The sequence below is a fragment of the Mesoplodon densirostris genome, chromosome 20, assembly GCF_025265405.1.
Source record: "Mesoplodon densirostris isolate mMesDen1 chromosome 20, mMesDen1 primary haplotype, whole genome shotgun sequence".
Taxonomy (NCBI): domain Eukaryota; kingdom Metazoa; phylum Chordata; class Mammalia; order Artiodactyla; family Ziphiidae; genus Mesoplodon; species Mesoplodon densirostris.
In genome coordinates this window covers 33498102-33515469 of record NC_082680.1, presented here as the reverse complement: position 1 = coordinate 33515469, position 17368 = coordinate 33498102, and the positions used below count along the sequence as shown (strand labels likewise).

Here is a 17368-nt window from a genome sequence, read left to right as displayed (position 1 = left end):
ATGGCTGTGCCCACACTGTCCACACAGAGGGACGTTTGGTTAAGCCTTCCGAATTCTCTCTGCGTGACTTCTGTAATTGCCAAAGCAACGTTCAGACTATGACCTGGCTTCTAGGAGCTGGGTGACGGGTAAAAAAGGCGCTGATCACGTATAGATTTTCCTGTTGCTGTTAGGTTTGTTACAATCAGCGAGGAAAGCTGATACTGCTTGAGTGCTTATCTCACTTGATCCTCCCAATCCTCTTAATCCCGCTGAGAGGAAGCAGAGGAGAGAGAAACAGTGACAGGCTGCCAAGATTCACACCCTGGCTCCAACCCTTAACAGCTGTGTAACCTGGAGCAATTCGCTGAACCTCTTTGGGCCTCAGTCTCCTCCTCTGTAAAGTGGGCGTGATGGTAGTCCCTACCTCATAGGGTTGCTGTGAAGAGTACCTGAGTCAGTGGTCCTGAAGCACAGAGACAGCAGCTGTCACTTAGTGAGTACAATATAAATGTTTGCTACTCTTCCCATTTTACAGACAAAACGCCTGAGGTTCAAGTAGTAAGGTAACGTGCCTAAATTCCATACACGGCAGCTAGTGCAACCCAAATACGTTAGGCTTCAGACCCCACGTGCTTAACCACCACGCTTCTTACCAACCACCAAGCCAGTTATTTGTCAAGGTGAACTAACCCCTAACCCCTGTGCCCTGGGGTGTGTTGGTTGGATGACTTACTCGGGGCCTGACGATGCCACCACAGGCTGGTAAAGGCCAGACTCTGGGCCTCCACAGCTGAGGTCGGCCGAGCGGCAGGCGCCCCTCCCTTGGATCATCATCCCAGGACAGCAGATAGCGCCCTCCCTACTGACCCCCTACTGAACTCAGAGATGCTCAGAGGCACACACTGGCTTTCAGTTCTCCATTTCTAGGAATATGCCCATGAGCAGATACAAAATGTTCTCCAACCCCGGACAGGTTCAGACTACACCCATTCTGCCTTGAGTTGGCTGTAAGGTAGCAAGCTTTCCTTTAAAACCTTTCTACTTGGGCCTCCCTGGTGGCGCAGTGGTTGAGAGTCCGCCTGCCGATGCAGGGGACACGGGTTCGTGCCCCGATCCCAGAGGATCCCACATGCCGCGGAGCGGCTGGGCCCGCGAGCCATGGCCGCGGGGCCTGTGTGTCCGGAGCCTGTGCTCCGCAACGGGAGAGGCCACAGCAGTGAGAGGCCCGCGTACAGCAAAAAAAAAAAAAAAAAAACCTTTCTACTTGGATTGATCCCTTGATCGTTACATAGTGTCCTTCTCTGTCTCTTAGTCTTTATTTTAAAGTCTATTTTATCTGACATGAGTATTGCTACTCCAGGTTTCTTTTGATTTCCATTTGCATGGAATACCTTCTTCCAACCTCTCACTTTGTCTGTATGTGTCCCTGGATCTGATGTGGGTCTGTTGTAGGCAGCATATACATGGGTCTTATTTTTTGTATCCATTCAGCCAGTCTATGTCTTTTGGTTGGAGCATTTAATCCATTTACATTTAAGGTAATTATTGATATGTATGTTCTTACTGCCATTTTGTTAGCTGTTTTGGATTTGTTTTTGCAGGTCTTTTTTCTTCCCTTCCTCTTGTGATTCGATGACTATCTTGTGTTTGGATTGCTTTTTCTTTTTTGTGTGTGTATCTACTGTAGATTTTTGGTTTGTGGTTCCCATGAGGTTTTGATATAGCAGTCTATATTTACAAAAGATTTGTTGATTTTGATCAACAAGATTTTAACTTGTTGATCTCTAAGTTTCAAATGCATTTCCAATATCCTGCATTTGTGCTCTCCTCACAATTTCTGGTTTTGATATCATATTTGTGTGTGGATGATTTCCTATCTTTACTGTAGGTTTGCCTTTACTGGTGAGCTTTCCCATTCATAATTTTCTTATTTCTAGTCGTGGCCTTTTCTTTTCCATCTAGAGAAGTTCCTTTAGCATTTGTTGTAAAGCGGGTTTGGTGGTGCTGAATTCTCTTAGCTTTTGCTTCTTTACAAAACAGAAACAGACTCACACACTTCGAAAACAAACTTATGGTTACCAAAGGGGAAAGGTGGGGGGAGGGATAAATTAGGAGTTTGGGATTAACATATACACACTACTATAGATAAAACAGATTAACAACAAGGACCTACTGTGTCGCACAGGGAACTCTGCTCAGTACCCTGTAATAACCTATGTGAGAAAAGTATCTGGAAAAGAGTGGATATATGTACATGTATATCTGAATCACTTTGCTGTACACCTGAAACTAACACAACATTGTAAATCAACTAGACTCCAGTATAAAATAAAAATTAAATTAAAAAAAACTTTCAGGGCTTCCCTAGTGGTGCAGTGGTTGAGAGTCCGCCTGCCGATGCAGGGGACACGGGTTCGTGCCCCGGTCCAGGAGGATCCCACATGCCGCGGAGCGGCTGGGCCCGTGAGCCATGGCCGCTGAGCCTGCGCGTCCGGAGCCTGTGCTCCGCAACGGGAGAGGCCACAACAGTGAGAAGCCCGCGTACTGCAAAAAAAAAAAAAAAAAAAAAAAAACTTTCAAACTGATCCAGGCCCAGGTACACTGTACCTGTGAAGGGCCGGAAGGTGGGACCTGGCCCGAGGGTCACCATCAGGCCTGCAGACAAGTGCAGTAGAGCAGGACCCCTGCTAACACCTTGAGGAGCCACGTGCCTCCCTGCCTCAGCTTCCCCACTCGAGAAGCAGAAGCATTGGACCAGATGACCTGTGAGTTCCCTTCCATTTTCTGATCTTTACATCCATATTTTATCTCGGAGCTAAATCTCATTGTGATTTGACTACATTCAGAAACAACCCAAAATAATAATAATAATCTACTCATTTTAAGGAGATACAGGCTGCTTTCTTTCCATAGTGCATCAAGGGCCAGTGATGCTACTGCTATTTGCAGTTGTGAAGGGATGAAGACACTTTCAAAACCCTAACATGAGCTGCTGGGACCATGAGAGGGAAAAACCGATTCGCCCTGAGAGCCGCCCATTACATGAAACACGGCTTAAAAGCTTTTCTCCCTGAGAATAATAAGCAATAAACTGGGCCTAATCCTTATCTGGTTCATGCCCAACAGCCCCAGATTACATGTGTGCACATGCATGTTCCTGTGTATGTGTACATGCTCACAGCACACTGCAGATTTTTTTAGGAATGTAAATAATGAGGAAGTAACACGAACACTTCCAAAGAAGACATTGTGTTCATTACAATATTGTCTCAAAATGATGTAGACAACTTGACGAAGATACTAGCCTGATTCATAACCTTACTTTTGGCCTTATACTAATAAAATGCTTGCTAGGAAATCCATGATGCAAATTAATTTTTGCATTAGACTGCACAGAAGAAATAAGTCGAAAAAGTAAGTAATGGACCACCCCATGGACTTTCAGGTGATACTGGTTCGACATCTAAAATTATTCTTTTCATCAGCAGCATGTATAAAATGCAACTACTCACTGATGGGTTTTCTCTTCTTCCGAACAACATTGTAACTTGTATTTTTAGCCTTTAAAGCTATTTTAAGATTCTTTAATTTAGTCAAATTAGTTTCATCAGAAATATCTGTTCAGAGGACTGATTCATGAAAAATGCCAACTATAGATAATACACCGCTCCACTCATTTTTAAAAGGTTTCATAATCTTTGTAGCAGGCCCCTTCTTAATGGCCCGACCGTGCTGAACCCTTCACCAAAGTGGCATGGACATATATACACTACCAAACGTAAAATAGATAGCTAGTGGGAAGCAGCCGCATAGCACAGGGAGATCAGCTCGGTGCTTTGTGACCGCCTGGAGGGGTGGGATAAGGAGGGTAGGAGGGAGGGAGACGCAGGAGGGAAGAGATATGGGAACAGATGTATATGTGTAACTGATTCACTTTGTTATAAAGCAGAAACTAACACACCATTGTAAAGCAATTATACTCCTATAAAGATGTTAAAAAAAAAAAAAACCTTCCTGCCCTATATTAGGTGCACGGGCACTCTGATAGGAGGAAAAAAAAAAACACAAATGATCCAGGAAGCTGAGGTATGTCACAGGTAACGAGCAGACTATTATTCTGATAATCCAGGCTTGCGCTGAGTGCTTTGCCTAATTAGACTTCACACAAGGGGGAATAAACGCTTTAATATTTAACAAGTATAATGGTGTAATCGATGTACACAAATCACCTGATAAGGAACATTGCTTATTAAAGAGAGAGACAGATGGCTAAGGGAGAGGTATCATCACTAAATGTAAAATCTCACAGGCCCCCACTGTGAGCACCAGCGATGCATCACCACTCCAACCCCAATGACTCAATGCATTATTTAGTCCATCCTCTTGCTCAGGAGCCTATAGGTTCGCCCATGTCACAGATTTAAGAAAGTCACTTGGTGGAAATAGATCACCTCTGCTGTTTCTCAAAGCATCTTAACCACTCTGGCTGCTGTCAAAATCCCAGTGAGTCAAGATCTCCAGCATCGGGGCTTCCCTGGTGGCACAGTGGTTGAGAATTCGCCTGCCAATGCAGGGGACACAGGTTCGAGCTCTGGGCCGATCCCACATGCTGCAGAGCAACTAAGCCCGTGTGCCACAACTACTGAGAGCCTGCACTCCAGAGCCCGCGAGCCACAACTACAGAGCCTGCACACCACAACTACTGAAGCCCGCGCACCTAGAGCCCATGCTCCGCAACAAGAGAAGTGACCGCAATGAGAAGCCCGCGCACCGCAACGAAGAGTAGACCCTGCTCACCGCAACTAGAGAAAGCCCGCGCACAGCAACAAAGACCCAATGCAGCCAAAAGTAAATAAACAAAATAAATTTTTTAAAAAATTGTGTAAGATATGAGATGGGGCCAAGCCTCATTCTTTAAAAAAAAAAAAAGAGAGAGAGACCTCCAGCATCTCTCTTATAATCACGTCAGTGTGATAATTAGTCCTCCTTTTTATAACCTTCAAGAACACTTAATGTGTTGGAAGCCTTCCTGACTCTGTTAGATCCAGCCAGCCTGCCATAAGACTATGAATGCATAATTTGTTTACAGGTAGCTTGGAAGAAAACACCAAGTAAGAAAACAGTATGTGGGGAAGAGAGTTGAAAACAGGCACGCTTATGTACAGCAAATGATACTAAAAGAGACTTTTCTTTTGGGGTGGGTAGCTTGTTTGGTTTCTCCAAGGTCAGCTTTACACCCAACTGCAGGGACCCTGGAAGGTAACGTGCCCTGTTCGTGAACACAGTTTCTCCCCAACCTGTTGACTATTCAGTTGCCTCTGTTCATTTCATGCATATTTACAAAGAACCTACCGTGTCTATACACTGCACCTCGCTGCTTGCAGCGCATCCAACAATGGTGTGAGCTGTGGACCCCATGCTCCAGGTCTGCAGTCCTGTTCAAGAACGACACAAAAGCAACTGCAAGGCCGCTGCCACGTCAGGCTTGGTACCTGTGGAGGCGCCACGCTTGGGCACAGGAGTTGCAGCGGCAGACAGACTTTGCGCGAACGCTGGGTCTCCCTGCCACGCCATCTGCCCCTGCCAAGGCATTCCGTCTACCTGAACCTCAGTCCTTCCAGTATCTTTATATGGGTTTCAAAACAATTCCACAAATAAAGTGCTTTGGATACTGCTTAGTACCTAACAGATTTCTTCCTAAGCTTCTGCCACTTCTGTACTCCTAGGGAAAAAGATGGGCCTCAATTTAATTAAAAAGCCAATAATTCAACCCCTGACTTAGCTGCAGTGATACCCATATCGACATCTTACTTCTCTTTGACATAAACAATTTAATTTTTGACTTGTGTCCATAAACAAACTCCTCCACAACTATTCTTAGCAAGTGTTTCCAGAAAGATCATGGATTTGAAGTGCAGAGAAAAAAAGAGTTTCAAATTTTAATCCAGAGGAGACTGGGATCATTTGGAGTCAATTTGATTCATGAAGTTTATGGCCATCATTTCTACTTCTGATGCTGTAAAATCAACAGGAAATTAAAACTAATCCCATTGACCTTGAAGTAGGCACGGAGACCTTCCATCTCCAAAGAAGATGCTCCACATGTCACTAAGCCATGGCTTAAGAATATAGTCCCTTCTTTGTATTTCACTCTACTGAGAGCTCCTTGAGGTCAGAAACCCCTGTCTTTTCACCTGTGTATCTCTAGCACCGAGAACAGTGCTGGGCACACGGCAGGAGCTCCATAACCAGATTCTGAAAAACCTGAGAGCAGGCAGTTGTGTAGGTGGCATCACTGTCGGGGCACCTAAAACTACCTGCCAGTTGGCAGTGGTACCCAAGGATGCTGCATGGCCCATCAAGAGCAGTGGGACGGAAACAAGGGACCTGGGCTCCATTCCTGACAATGTTGTTCCCCTCAGTAGCTGGGTCATCTTAGATAAGGCACTTGACTTCTCTGGGCCTCTTTCTGTTCATCTGAAAAATACAGAGGTAGTCCAAATGCTGCTATTATTTCTGCAAAATACTTATGTTGGTCCAACTGATCTCAGAAATAACATTATTCCTGTTGATGTATTCTTGCTAAGCAGTGGTCCTCCCGTGACTTCTAACTCCAACAAGTCACTGACAAGACCATTGAATGAAGTCTACAAATCCTCCAGAATCCAAGTGTCCCCTTCAGACGCACGATTTTGCCATTTCAAAGATTTTTAGTTCATAGAGATAAAATAGATGAACATGGCTAGCTTTCGTCAAAGCTTCTCCATTCATTCTCTGACTCTCATTCCTAAGTGACTAAGAGTTGCAGTAATGCCTGTCCGCTTCACACGGGCATGACATGTGCCCCCAAGATAATGAAACAGTCACTTACGAGACCAGGGAAGAGAGTTTTAGAAAGCTGGTGCCTCCCACGTGCCTTGACCCCAGGAAGAGCCGTCCCCACAAGCCAAACAGTCACCTCCCCGTGCTTTCAGGCGACCAGACGGGTCTAGTTCCTGCATCTCCTCCTGTCTCCGGCCTCGTTTCCATCAGAACATGAGACACCCGCTCTGCGTAAAGGGCGTGTTCTCATGGCCTCTGCACTGCACACTAATAACAGCCCAGGCACTGGTCCAGACTCACTCTTGGAGGAAGGGAAAAAGGTAATTCCAGTGAAGCTGGATAAATTCTCCTGTATGCCCAAGGATATCCATGGAAAACACTCTGAGGATTTTTAATTACTTAAGCGAAAAATATCCTGTCTACAAAGAAAATCCGTTTTTGAGACAACCCAAGACCCAAGATGTTGAAACAGCTCACTTGATCCAACAGAGTAACTAGCTTTATGCTCAGATTTTGGCTTCAGCCACTGTTTGGACTGATGAAGCCGTTCACAGTCCATAAATTTCATTGCTTTGCATTCAAATGGCCCCTGAGTCTCAATGATTAAATTCCTACTTTAGGGATTAAGAACTTGCCCATGGCCACAGAGTGAGTCAGCTCGGGAATCCTTTCTCCACCAACCTAGTCTCCTTCTGCAGCAACATGTGTACACCTCCATCTGGAGGAGAGATACAAAACAAACAAACAAACAAAACCCTCTTTACACCCAGCTCTCTCGTTACTGTGGCCCAGAAACCTATGGGCCATGAGTTCAGTGAAAAGACAAAAGGACCCTCCCCACCAAAGAACGTGCTTTAGATACAAGAGCTTGCAAGTCAGAGCCACATCCAAAGAAATAGTCCCCAAAACACAAGACTCCTCCGCTGGATTCCCATTATGTAGCCACAAACGTACTTAAATAAATCTTATTTTTACACAAATAAGACATCCAAAGGTACCCTGGGTATTCTGAGTTATTTATGTCGAGGCCCAAGAAGTACTTATTTTCTATCCATCTGTATGTACAGTAGATGGGAAATAAGCCAAGGACGGCAAGTATCCTTTGGGCAGCTCACTGAAATAGCCGAGGGACACTAAGAATTCCTTCTTTAACGGCAAGACCCCGTCACCATCTTGCCCCTCTCAGCCTAAGACCACGAGCTACGTGAGGATACCGAGGGCAGTTTTCTGGGATCAGAGTCTATACCCAGACACCTTATCATAGGGACATATACACAGCAGGTGTTCAAGACGTATCTGATTATAATCATCTAGAACTTAAGACATTAAAAATTATGCAAGAGGGCTTCCCTGGTGGCGCAGTGGTTGAGAATCTGCCTGCCAATGCAGGGGACACGGGTTCGAGCCCTAGTCTGGGAAGATCCCACATGCCGCGGAGCAACTGGGCCTGTGAGCCACAATTACTGAGCCTCCGTGTCTGGAGCCTGTGCTCCGCAACAAGAGAGGCCACCATAGTGAGAGGCCCGCACACAGCAATGAAGAGTGGCTCCCACTTGCCACAACTAGAGAAAGCCCTCGCGCAGAAACGAAGACCCAACACAGCCATAAATAAATAAACAAACAAACAAACAAACAAACTATGCAAGAGTAGAATGAGAAGCGTCCGGGCCCAGGGCGAATGCAGATGCTCCTGATCCTCACCTTCCCTTCCACCTTCCTTCCCGTGCGCCTATGTAATCACAACAGCTGATGCTACCAAGTATCCAAGCTAAGCCGTTCACATACATTCTCATGCTAAGCCGTTCACATACATTCTCTAAATCAATCGGCAAACTGCCCAATACGATGGGCACTATTATCCCCACTTTACAGATGAGAAAACTGAGACCTAAAGAATTCAGTAACTTGTCCAGGATCACAGTTAAGAAAGGGTGGACCTGGGTGAACTGGATCCACTGCCCAGGCCTGTCCCGGAGGTGACCAGACTGTCTCACTTATTAGAGCAATCAGCAAACATTCATTCCGCTCAGCTCCCCAGGAACCAAAGGAACCAACCTGGAATCCATTTCAAGGATTACTCTCCTTCCCACAAAGCTCTCCTTCTATCACTTTTTTAAAGTCTGCTTGTTCATTTCATTTTAATACACTCTATTAATTCTATAAAATAGGCTTTTTGAAAATTACAGTAGCTTACTTTAAACGAACTGTTCCCCGATTCAATACGTTTTTTAAATTTCTCACATTTTTTTTTAAACCCTGAATCAAGCTTCTCTTGCACCTGGGCAGGTTCTGTTTGCTTATTCACAGAAGGGCTGGTTTATGCCCATGAGCCAGAGCAGAATAAATGAGTCAGGGCCTCCTGCTCCCTGGCTGAGGTAGCCAGTCCCAGACCGTAATGATTTTGTGAAGCCCGCGCTCCATCCCTACCACACACGGCATCTACCCCGGACACCAAACAAGGTGGCCCATTATCGTAAAACCACTAGGAACATCTCCCGGAAAACACCCCTGATCTCACAACACAGCCCACGCTCCAGAAAGGCCAGCAGGGCCCTAAACAGGGCCCTGTGGACCGGGCTCCCGGCCTCACCAGGAACAGATCTGGGTGTGTTTAACCGAATCTCCAACTGGAATAAGTAGTCTTATTTTCCCATGATACCAGCTACCCCCTGAAGATCTAGAGTGAAAACTGGCAACAACTAGTAATTGTGACTTAGCTGTTTGCTGGGAGAGGCTGCAGTGCTTCTGGAAAAACCCTGCAGTGGGAGGCCAGGGAGCTGGAAGTCCGGAACAAGCCCTGCAGCAATGGGGTAGGCAGTGCAGGAGGGCTGCAGGCCTCTCCCCACGCCTCAGCGCCGCCCGCCAGCGGCACATCTCAGCCGCTTGACCCCCTCGGGTCCCCAAGGACAAGCTGCTCACGTTCTTGCCTCGCCCTCCACCCACGTCCCAAACCCTTTCCACTCAGCCCGCCTCTAACTTCTTTTCTGGCCTGTTCCAATTTCCATGGGACCTGAGCTCCTGGCTACTCCCCCAGAAGACTCTCTTCCCCACCCCTGGGACCCATGGGCACCTATCCTGGGCTCCAAGCTACCCTTGCTTCCTGGAATCCATCCTCCTCTGGGCCTCCTGGGTAACAAGCCCGTGTGACAGGAGCGCTACACTGGCACCAGCTCACGTACCACCCAACCCCGCTGCTGGGTCTGCCCCAGCCCCGCCAGGGAGAACCAGAAAGGAACATTTGGAAGAATCCTATCTTGGAGTTTCAGTATCTTTATCTCTCCCAGCCCCTGTAATTGGTGGAAGTGGGAGAAGAGACAGATAAGATGGGAGAAGAGGAAGGGCACCGCTGGGGGGTCAGTACCCGCCCCCTCCAGCGGCCTGATGCATCTCATTGAATTCGTGCAACAGCCTACCAAGTATTATTATTCCCCATTGTGCACACGAGAAACTAAGCCTCGGAGATGTCCACTGACGGGGCCAGGACCCCCGGTCACTGAGCGACGGAGCTGAGATTCAAACCCCAGCAACGCCCACCCCGAAGGCCCAGAGCCTTCCTCTGCGCTGCAGGCTTCCACATCTTCGCCATCTCTGTGGTGTCTGGCAGGGTGACTCCAGAGAAGAGGGAAGTAAGAAATAGTTGTTGAGTGAATGCATGAACGCCTGACGCCAGCCCTCACACCTTCATATTCTGCAACCCCATGCTGGGTTTTATTCATATATTCTGCTTAGAACATGCCCGAGAAGCGCCTTGACAAGACGTTAACCGCTGTACAGAAATAAGTTGTACCACGCTGTATTGTGTTTCGAGCCACTAGGAAAAGCCACATATAAAAATCTATAAATAAAAAGTGCTGATGCAGAACCACTGATAACAGTTCATTTGTCACCCTGCTCTGTCGTGTCTAGAAAAGGATACAAATCCAAGAATCTAAGGGAAATCAATGTCTTCACATTTTGTTAACCCTCAGAACTCGAAGACGCTTTCCGGGCTACCAGCTCAAAGGGTATGGATGTTGGCAAAGACAGCACAGAGGTTCTGCAGCCGGGCAGACACGGACTCGAGGCTCAGGCCTGCCACCCACGAGCTGACCTCGGGCAGGCAAGTGGCCTCCCTACACCCTGGTTTTCTCATCCGCAAAAACGCAGAGAATAATAGCGCGTATTTCCTAAGGTTGCTGTGCTGATTGAATGACCAAGTCACCGCCCACATTTCGCAAAGCAGTTGCCACAGGTTAAGGGCTCTGGGTGAGCCGTTTTCGTCACACGAAGAGAAGGACTCTAATGGAAATGTAGCAAGACATCTGAAATGAATGAATCACTTGCTTTTTTTGCAAACATTATTCCAAGCACTAAGTTCACCTGAATTCTCTGTTCCAGATGACTGTGCCTACCAGCGTGGTCTACCCTGAAAGCAATGCTATCAGTAATGATACAATAATCACCACCACCACCACCAGCAGCAATGATACGTCTCTCATCGATCATGTGCCCAGCACTGTTCTAACCACCTGTACAGGTGTGAGCCTCACAGACAGCTGGGCAGACAACTGTCCCACAAGAGTGACCAACGGGACGCGAGCAGGCTGAGGCCCACTCTCCGCTTCCCACGCTGTGCACCCTGGCGCGGATGCTCCACCTCAAAGGGGCCCCTGCCGGGCTGGCAGCCCTGTTCACAGAGGTTAGCTGCCACTTTAACTGAGCAAGTTTCTAAAGACAGGAGACAGAAGTAGAAGGTCCCTTTTGAGAGTAGCCAGGACCTAAGTCGAAGACCATCATCTTAGTAGTTTCGCTAACAGAGTAGTTGAGGATAGCCCCCAAACACCAGTGAACAGCTCCTATCATCAAGCTGCGGGGCATGTGCTCACGTCCCTTGGGAAGGGAAAATAAGGGGACCGGGGGTCCAGCATAAACAGACAACTCCCATCTACCTCCTCCCTGCCTCCTGCTTCCCTCTTCCTCCATCAACTCAAATATCCCTTTGTGTGAATAGGAAACAGAGTAGCAGATGTGACCCCAGGATAACAAAATGTATGTTTTTGCACCGTCCAAAAGCAACAGCTAAAACGATCTGTGCATCAAAGTACTGTTTCACTAAGTCACAGGATCCAAACCTCTCTGCAGACTCTAGTGCTGCTGCTTTTGTGCATGCAGGGCCCAAGTGCAAGTTCCTAAAAAAAGACTCCCATGTATAAACATGCAATTTCTCCCACCTGGGGCATCCATCATCTTGGTCAGCTCCAGGCTGCTGTCTAAACTCACATGCCTCGCCTTGCACACAGCTCTACAGCCATCACTGTGGCTGAGCCTCGGCCTCCTTCTGGGGGAAGTCGGGGAGGCAGGGAGACGCAGGGCCTTCGCTGGTGGGATGTTTGAGGGCAGCGGCAGCGCTCTCCCAGTTTAAAGAAGCGTTCTTGTGCAAACAGGATCTGTGTAACTCTCTGACATGCTCAGAATCCTAAACATAACCCCCAAAAGTTAGCTAACTCATCGGGAAGTGGTAAGAAGAATTATCTACGATCTTCACACAGAACTTCTCCTCTTCCCCAGTTCTTAGTAATGATCTAGACCTTGAAAGAAAGGCAGCAAAGATCAGACGGCCTTGTTTTACCCCACCACGTGATGTATATCCAGACAAAACTATAATTCAAAAAGATACATGCACCCCTATGTTCATAGCAGCACTATTCACAATAGCCAAGACATGGAAGCAACCTATCTGTCCACTGACAGATAAATGGATAAAGAAGATGTGGTGCATATATACAACGGAATACTACTCAGCCATAAAAAAGAATGAAATAATGCCATTTGCAGCAACACGGATGGACCTAGACATTATCATACTAAGTGAAGTAAGTCAGAAAGAGAAAGATAAATACCACAAGATATCACTTATATGTGGAATCTAAAATATGACACAAGTGAACCTATCTATGAAACAGAAACAGAATCACGGACATAGACAACAGACTGGTGGTTGCCAAGGGGGTGCGGGCTGGGGGAGGGATGGAGTGGGAGGTTGCGGTTAGTAGATGTAAGCTTTTATATAGAGAATGGATAAACAGCAAGGTCCTACTATATAGCAGAGAACTATATTCAATATCCTATGATAAACCATAATGGAAAAGAATATTAAAAAAAATATATATATATATATATACTGACTCACTTTGTTATACAACAGAAATTAACACAACATTGTACATCAACAATACTTCAACAAAAAACACACTGAAAAGAAAAGTCCTGCCATGTGAAAATCGGAATCAGAAGTCTGATAACGTACTGAATTCAGAAGAAATCCCTCGGTAAGATTTGGGGCCTGCAATGCGCTGAATCTTCTGTAACGGTAGTTAGTTTTGCTTTACCGATTACTGGTATTTAGTTTGTCACTGTAATTAAATTTCACTGAAAACCTGAAAATACAATATTCTCTTATTCACTCACAAACCATATGGCAATATTTTCAGTCATCGTGTTTGCTTACATACCTTGTCGGTACTTTTTTCTACCAAATAGCAAATTCCATCTGACAAATAAAAACACCAACACACCTTCAAGTTGTTCAATAGTCTCAAGCCTGACTAACTTCATTCAAGCTATAATTTAGAAATAAGAGGGCTTTTCAAAAACTCCCAGAAGAAAAATGCCTTTCAATGATACATCTTGGAATGTAATAAAATATATATTTTTATGCGTGGAATTTCACATGGCCCCTTTTTTTAAAAAGACAAGACACCAGCAGCTCCTACTGGCCAGATAAACTCCTTGAGAAACAAGTTATTAGCGCTCCAAGGACCAAATTAGGAAATAAAGCAATTTTAAACACACTAAAAGATAAAAATAAGCTCTACCAAAAACATACTCCCCAAATCCCCTGAAAAATACTAGAGCAAAATCATATATTTGAATTTTTAGACAGTTTTTTTTTAAGTCATATATTGGAATATGAGGATATGCAAAGCAAAAAGCCCGATTATTACATCTCCTTTAAACCTTTAAAGTTATTCTCAGATGGTACCGAATCTGTCATTTAAGACCACTTGCGCATATTTTTAGGCCTTTGGTAATGCTTTTCACACAAGGTTGCCCTTTTCTAATAAAGTATTCCGTGTGGCGAACCCAGGAAGTTAAGTTCCCTGGCTACCTTACAGGACATAATAATGGCAAAGAATGACAGCCTGGGTGATACGCTATGCAGAAGAGGCCCCTAGTGGTGGAGCCGCTGCTCCGTTGGCTGCGTAAGCTTTCAAAAGACTGTTTCATCACCAGGGCAAAATCGATAGGTAATCCAGTCTACCTGAGCTACCTTCTTTAAGAATCTCTATTAGCCCTAATATACAGTAGGGCTATCACTTAGAATCCCAAGGTCCTTTCACGAGGAATAAAAAAAAAAAACGTGAGGGGCTTCCCTGGCGGCGCAGTGGTTGAGAGTCCGCCTGCCGATGCAGGGGACACGGGTTCGTGCCCCGGTCCGGGAAGATCCCACATGCCGTGGAGCGGCTGGGCCCGTGAGCCATGGCCGCTGAGCCTGCGCGTCCGGAGCCTGTGCTCCGCAACGGGAGAGGCCACGACAGTGAGAGGCCCGCGTACCGCAAAAAAAAAAAAAAAAAAAAAAAAAAAAAAAAAAAAAACCGTGACCTGAAGAATAACTTCATTACATCCTGTCTTTCAAATCCCGCGCGCCCTGCCCGGCCTGAGCTGGCCTGGAGAGACAGGGTAAAAGCGAGAGCAAGCACTGTGCAGAGCTTCCTGTGCTTTCTTTCCAGTGTGACAACATTACACCGGGGACAGCGCTAGAGCAACATGAAGACTGGGAAGTACACTGCGTCACCGTGCGACCTCGTGATGGATTCTTCCCAACAGGAAAACCCTGAAGTATTGCCCACCTCCACCTCCAGAGCGTCAGCCCCTCACTTCCAAACACCCAGACGGGGCAGCATCTGAGCTTCTTCAATAAAGGGTGCTTGAAGGGATGGATGGGAAGGAAGGCTGCACACAAGGAATTTTAAATTAAAAACAGCAACAGCGCTGAAACATGCCAGACCTGGGGGTTTCTAAAAGTCAAGGAAGACAAGAGACAACTTTTCCAGAGCACTTAGTGGGCTCTGGGCGCTGATATAAGCCCCTAATTGTTACTTCCTTTTTCCCAACGTCTTCATAAGGTGAGGAATATTACTGGCATTTTACAAAGTCGAAACCAAGGCTGTGAAAGGGTGACTTGCCCAAGGTCATACAGTTAATAAATGGGAGGCTGCCTGGAGCCCAGGAGTCTGGGACGGCAAAGCAAAAGTTCCCTTCGCTTTCGTGTAATCTGGTGAATCCAAAAGCTTGAGATTTTGCTTTGAACCCCATTATGACAGTTTGCAATCTGGAGCACAAAGATGAACAGAATTAAAGCATTTCAATGCTGTATACTTTAGAGTACACATAGCGTGGAAAGAACCATCACATATTTAAACCGTTACGGCCCATCTCTCGCTTTCCAGGAATTGACCCTCTCCGGGAGCACAACACGCCGTCCCATGTCCTATTATGCACTATTACACGTGTCTGAGTCACTTTTTATGACTAAGGCTTTATGTTTTTTGCTTTATGCTTCTATATCTAAGTTTGGCTTTTCTGCTTCTAATTAGCAACATGACAGCACCGCGCAGGGCTGGTTAATGTTCACTGTTGCAAGTAACGCTACGACAATTACGAGTTTCATGTATGAAAATGTTAAAATCCAACAAACCCGGTAGAACTGAATTTCCATTTCTAGTAAAAAGACGTGAAAGAACAGTTATTATCTTTATTATCTAGACCTCTCTAACGACATTTAAGTAAAAACCACTCCGAGGCTTTGAAATCAGAATAAAAGCGGAGTTGCGGAGAAATAGCCACTCTATTATGTACGAGGGCTTCCCAAGGCTCGCTGTTTCGGCGTGCACGGCGCTGTTAGACCTTCTCCTCTCCCATCCCTTGGCTCATCGGTGAAAAGATAAATTCAAAGTCACCGACCGGTGTGCAGGTGCAGGAAGCGCCGCGGAAACACCAACTTCGCGGCGTCTCCGTACAGCTCTCCTCCGCCGCCGCCCTCCACCCCGACCCCCAGACCGTGCCCTCGAGGGGGCCCCTCCGCTGACCGCGCACAGCACTTCTTCCCGGCATCCCGGATCGCAGCGACCCTCGGGCACGGTCGCCCCGGCCCGGGTTCCAGGCAGAGGGCATGCTGCCCACCTCCACCTGGGCGCGCGCCCCGCGCCCTCTCCATCCCAGCAAAGACGACTCTGTGCAGCCGCAGCTAAAGCAGTCACGCGAGCACGTGCAAAGGCTACTTTTTAGTCGGTATTCAAGAAAGTCTTCAAACAGCTGAAGGCCACCAGAGTCTGGTGAAGCCACAGCGACCCCGGCCAGCAGCGCCCGGGGCCCTCCCGGGAAGCCTCCCCCGCGGCCCCGCGCGCCCACCTGCGGGCGCCGCGCCACCCCCTCCCCTCTCCTCCCCCTTGCCCCACCCTGCGGCGCTACCCCCTCCCCGCGGCACCGCCCCCCACGGCCGCGCGAGCCACCCGTGGTGGAGCCGCGGGGCTCCAGGATGCCGCCCCGACGCCCCCGCGGCGCCCACGCCCGGCCGGCCCGGGCCCGACTCACCGCGAGGCGCTGCCGGCCGGCTGCCACCGCTCCCGCCGCCGCCGGCTCCTCCTGCGCGGCGCCGCGGGCTCGGCTCCACCTCCCGCTCGGGCGGCCGCGGAGCCTCCGGGGACCCGGGGGCGGGGAGCGCGGGACCGCGGCCGAGCCCCGTGCCGGGTGGGGGCCACGAGCCGCGGGGCGCGGGGCGCGGGTCCCTCGGTCCCGAGCGGGCGCCGTGGCCTGAGCCGCTCCCCCTGCGGCGGGCGCGCCCGAGACCACCCCGCAGGTGGCGGCTCGGCGCGCGCCTGAGACCCGGCGAAGTTGAGGGAGGGGCGAGGACGCGGTGGCGGTGGGGCCCCAGCAGGGGGCGTTGGTGTCCACTCGGCAAGTGTGGCCCTTCCTCTTTCTGGACTGAGACCCCCGCCCGACCCCCTCCCCCCAGCGGCCCTGTCCCCTTGCCTGCTCTCGGCTGCCCTCCCCTCCCTGGGCCGACTGACTTACCCAAACTTTGCACATGGCACTTCGGAGAATTAATCCCGCAGCCGCTGTGTTTGCGGCCCGAGTGGGTTATAACCCTTCACTAGAGAGCTGTTAACTCACAGGGAAGGTCAGAAAGCCCGTGAGCTCCGCGACCCCACCGCCGTGGGGAAGTGATGTCTGCAGGGAGCCCTGACGGCCACTGGGAGGCCGAGGAGGGAGGTCGGAGCGGCGGGGCGGGGGGGGGGGCGGGGGCGGAGGATGAAAAGCAGGCAGGCGGGGTGTTGAGTAATAAAGCGCCTCCCCGCTCACACACACACACACAGAGGCCCTCGGGCCACAAGTGCCCTTGACCTGCAAGTGCTCCAGCGCTCCTCTGCGGGAGGGGGAGGTATTTTGAACCCCAATTCTCAGTATAATGAAGGAGACGGGAGGCAACAGTGTCCGCCTGGAGGAGGCCATCTCTCCACGCAGC

The 17368-nt window shown here is 48.4% G+C and overlaps 1 protein-coding gene across 7 annotated transcripts in view; it reads right to left on the bottom strand.

Moving 5' to 3' along the window:
- The window catches only part of CSGALNACT1 (chondroitin sulfate N-acetylgalactosaminyltransferase 1), a 327407-nt gene extending 310318 nt beyond the window's left edge, over window positions 1-17089 (bottom strand). For 3 of the 7 annotated variants that reach the window (XM_060086117.1, XM_060086116.1, XM_060086115.1), the window contains exon 1: window positions 16918-17082. The gene's annotated coding sequence lies outside the window, so the exon portion shown is untranslated. Of the gene's footprint in view, window positions 1-16437; window positions 16525-16917 lie in introns of those variants that run through there. The other 4 variants (XM_060086122.1, XM_060086123.1, XM_060086121.1 and 1 more) reach the window with 4 other exon arrangements.
- Window positions 17090-17368: the final 279 nt, after the last annotated feature.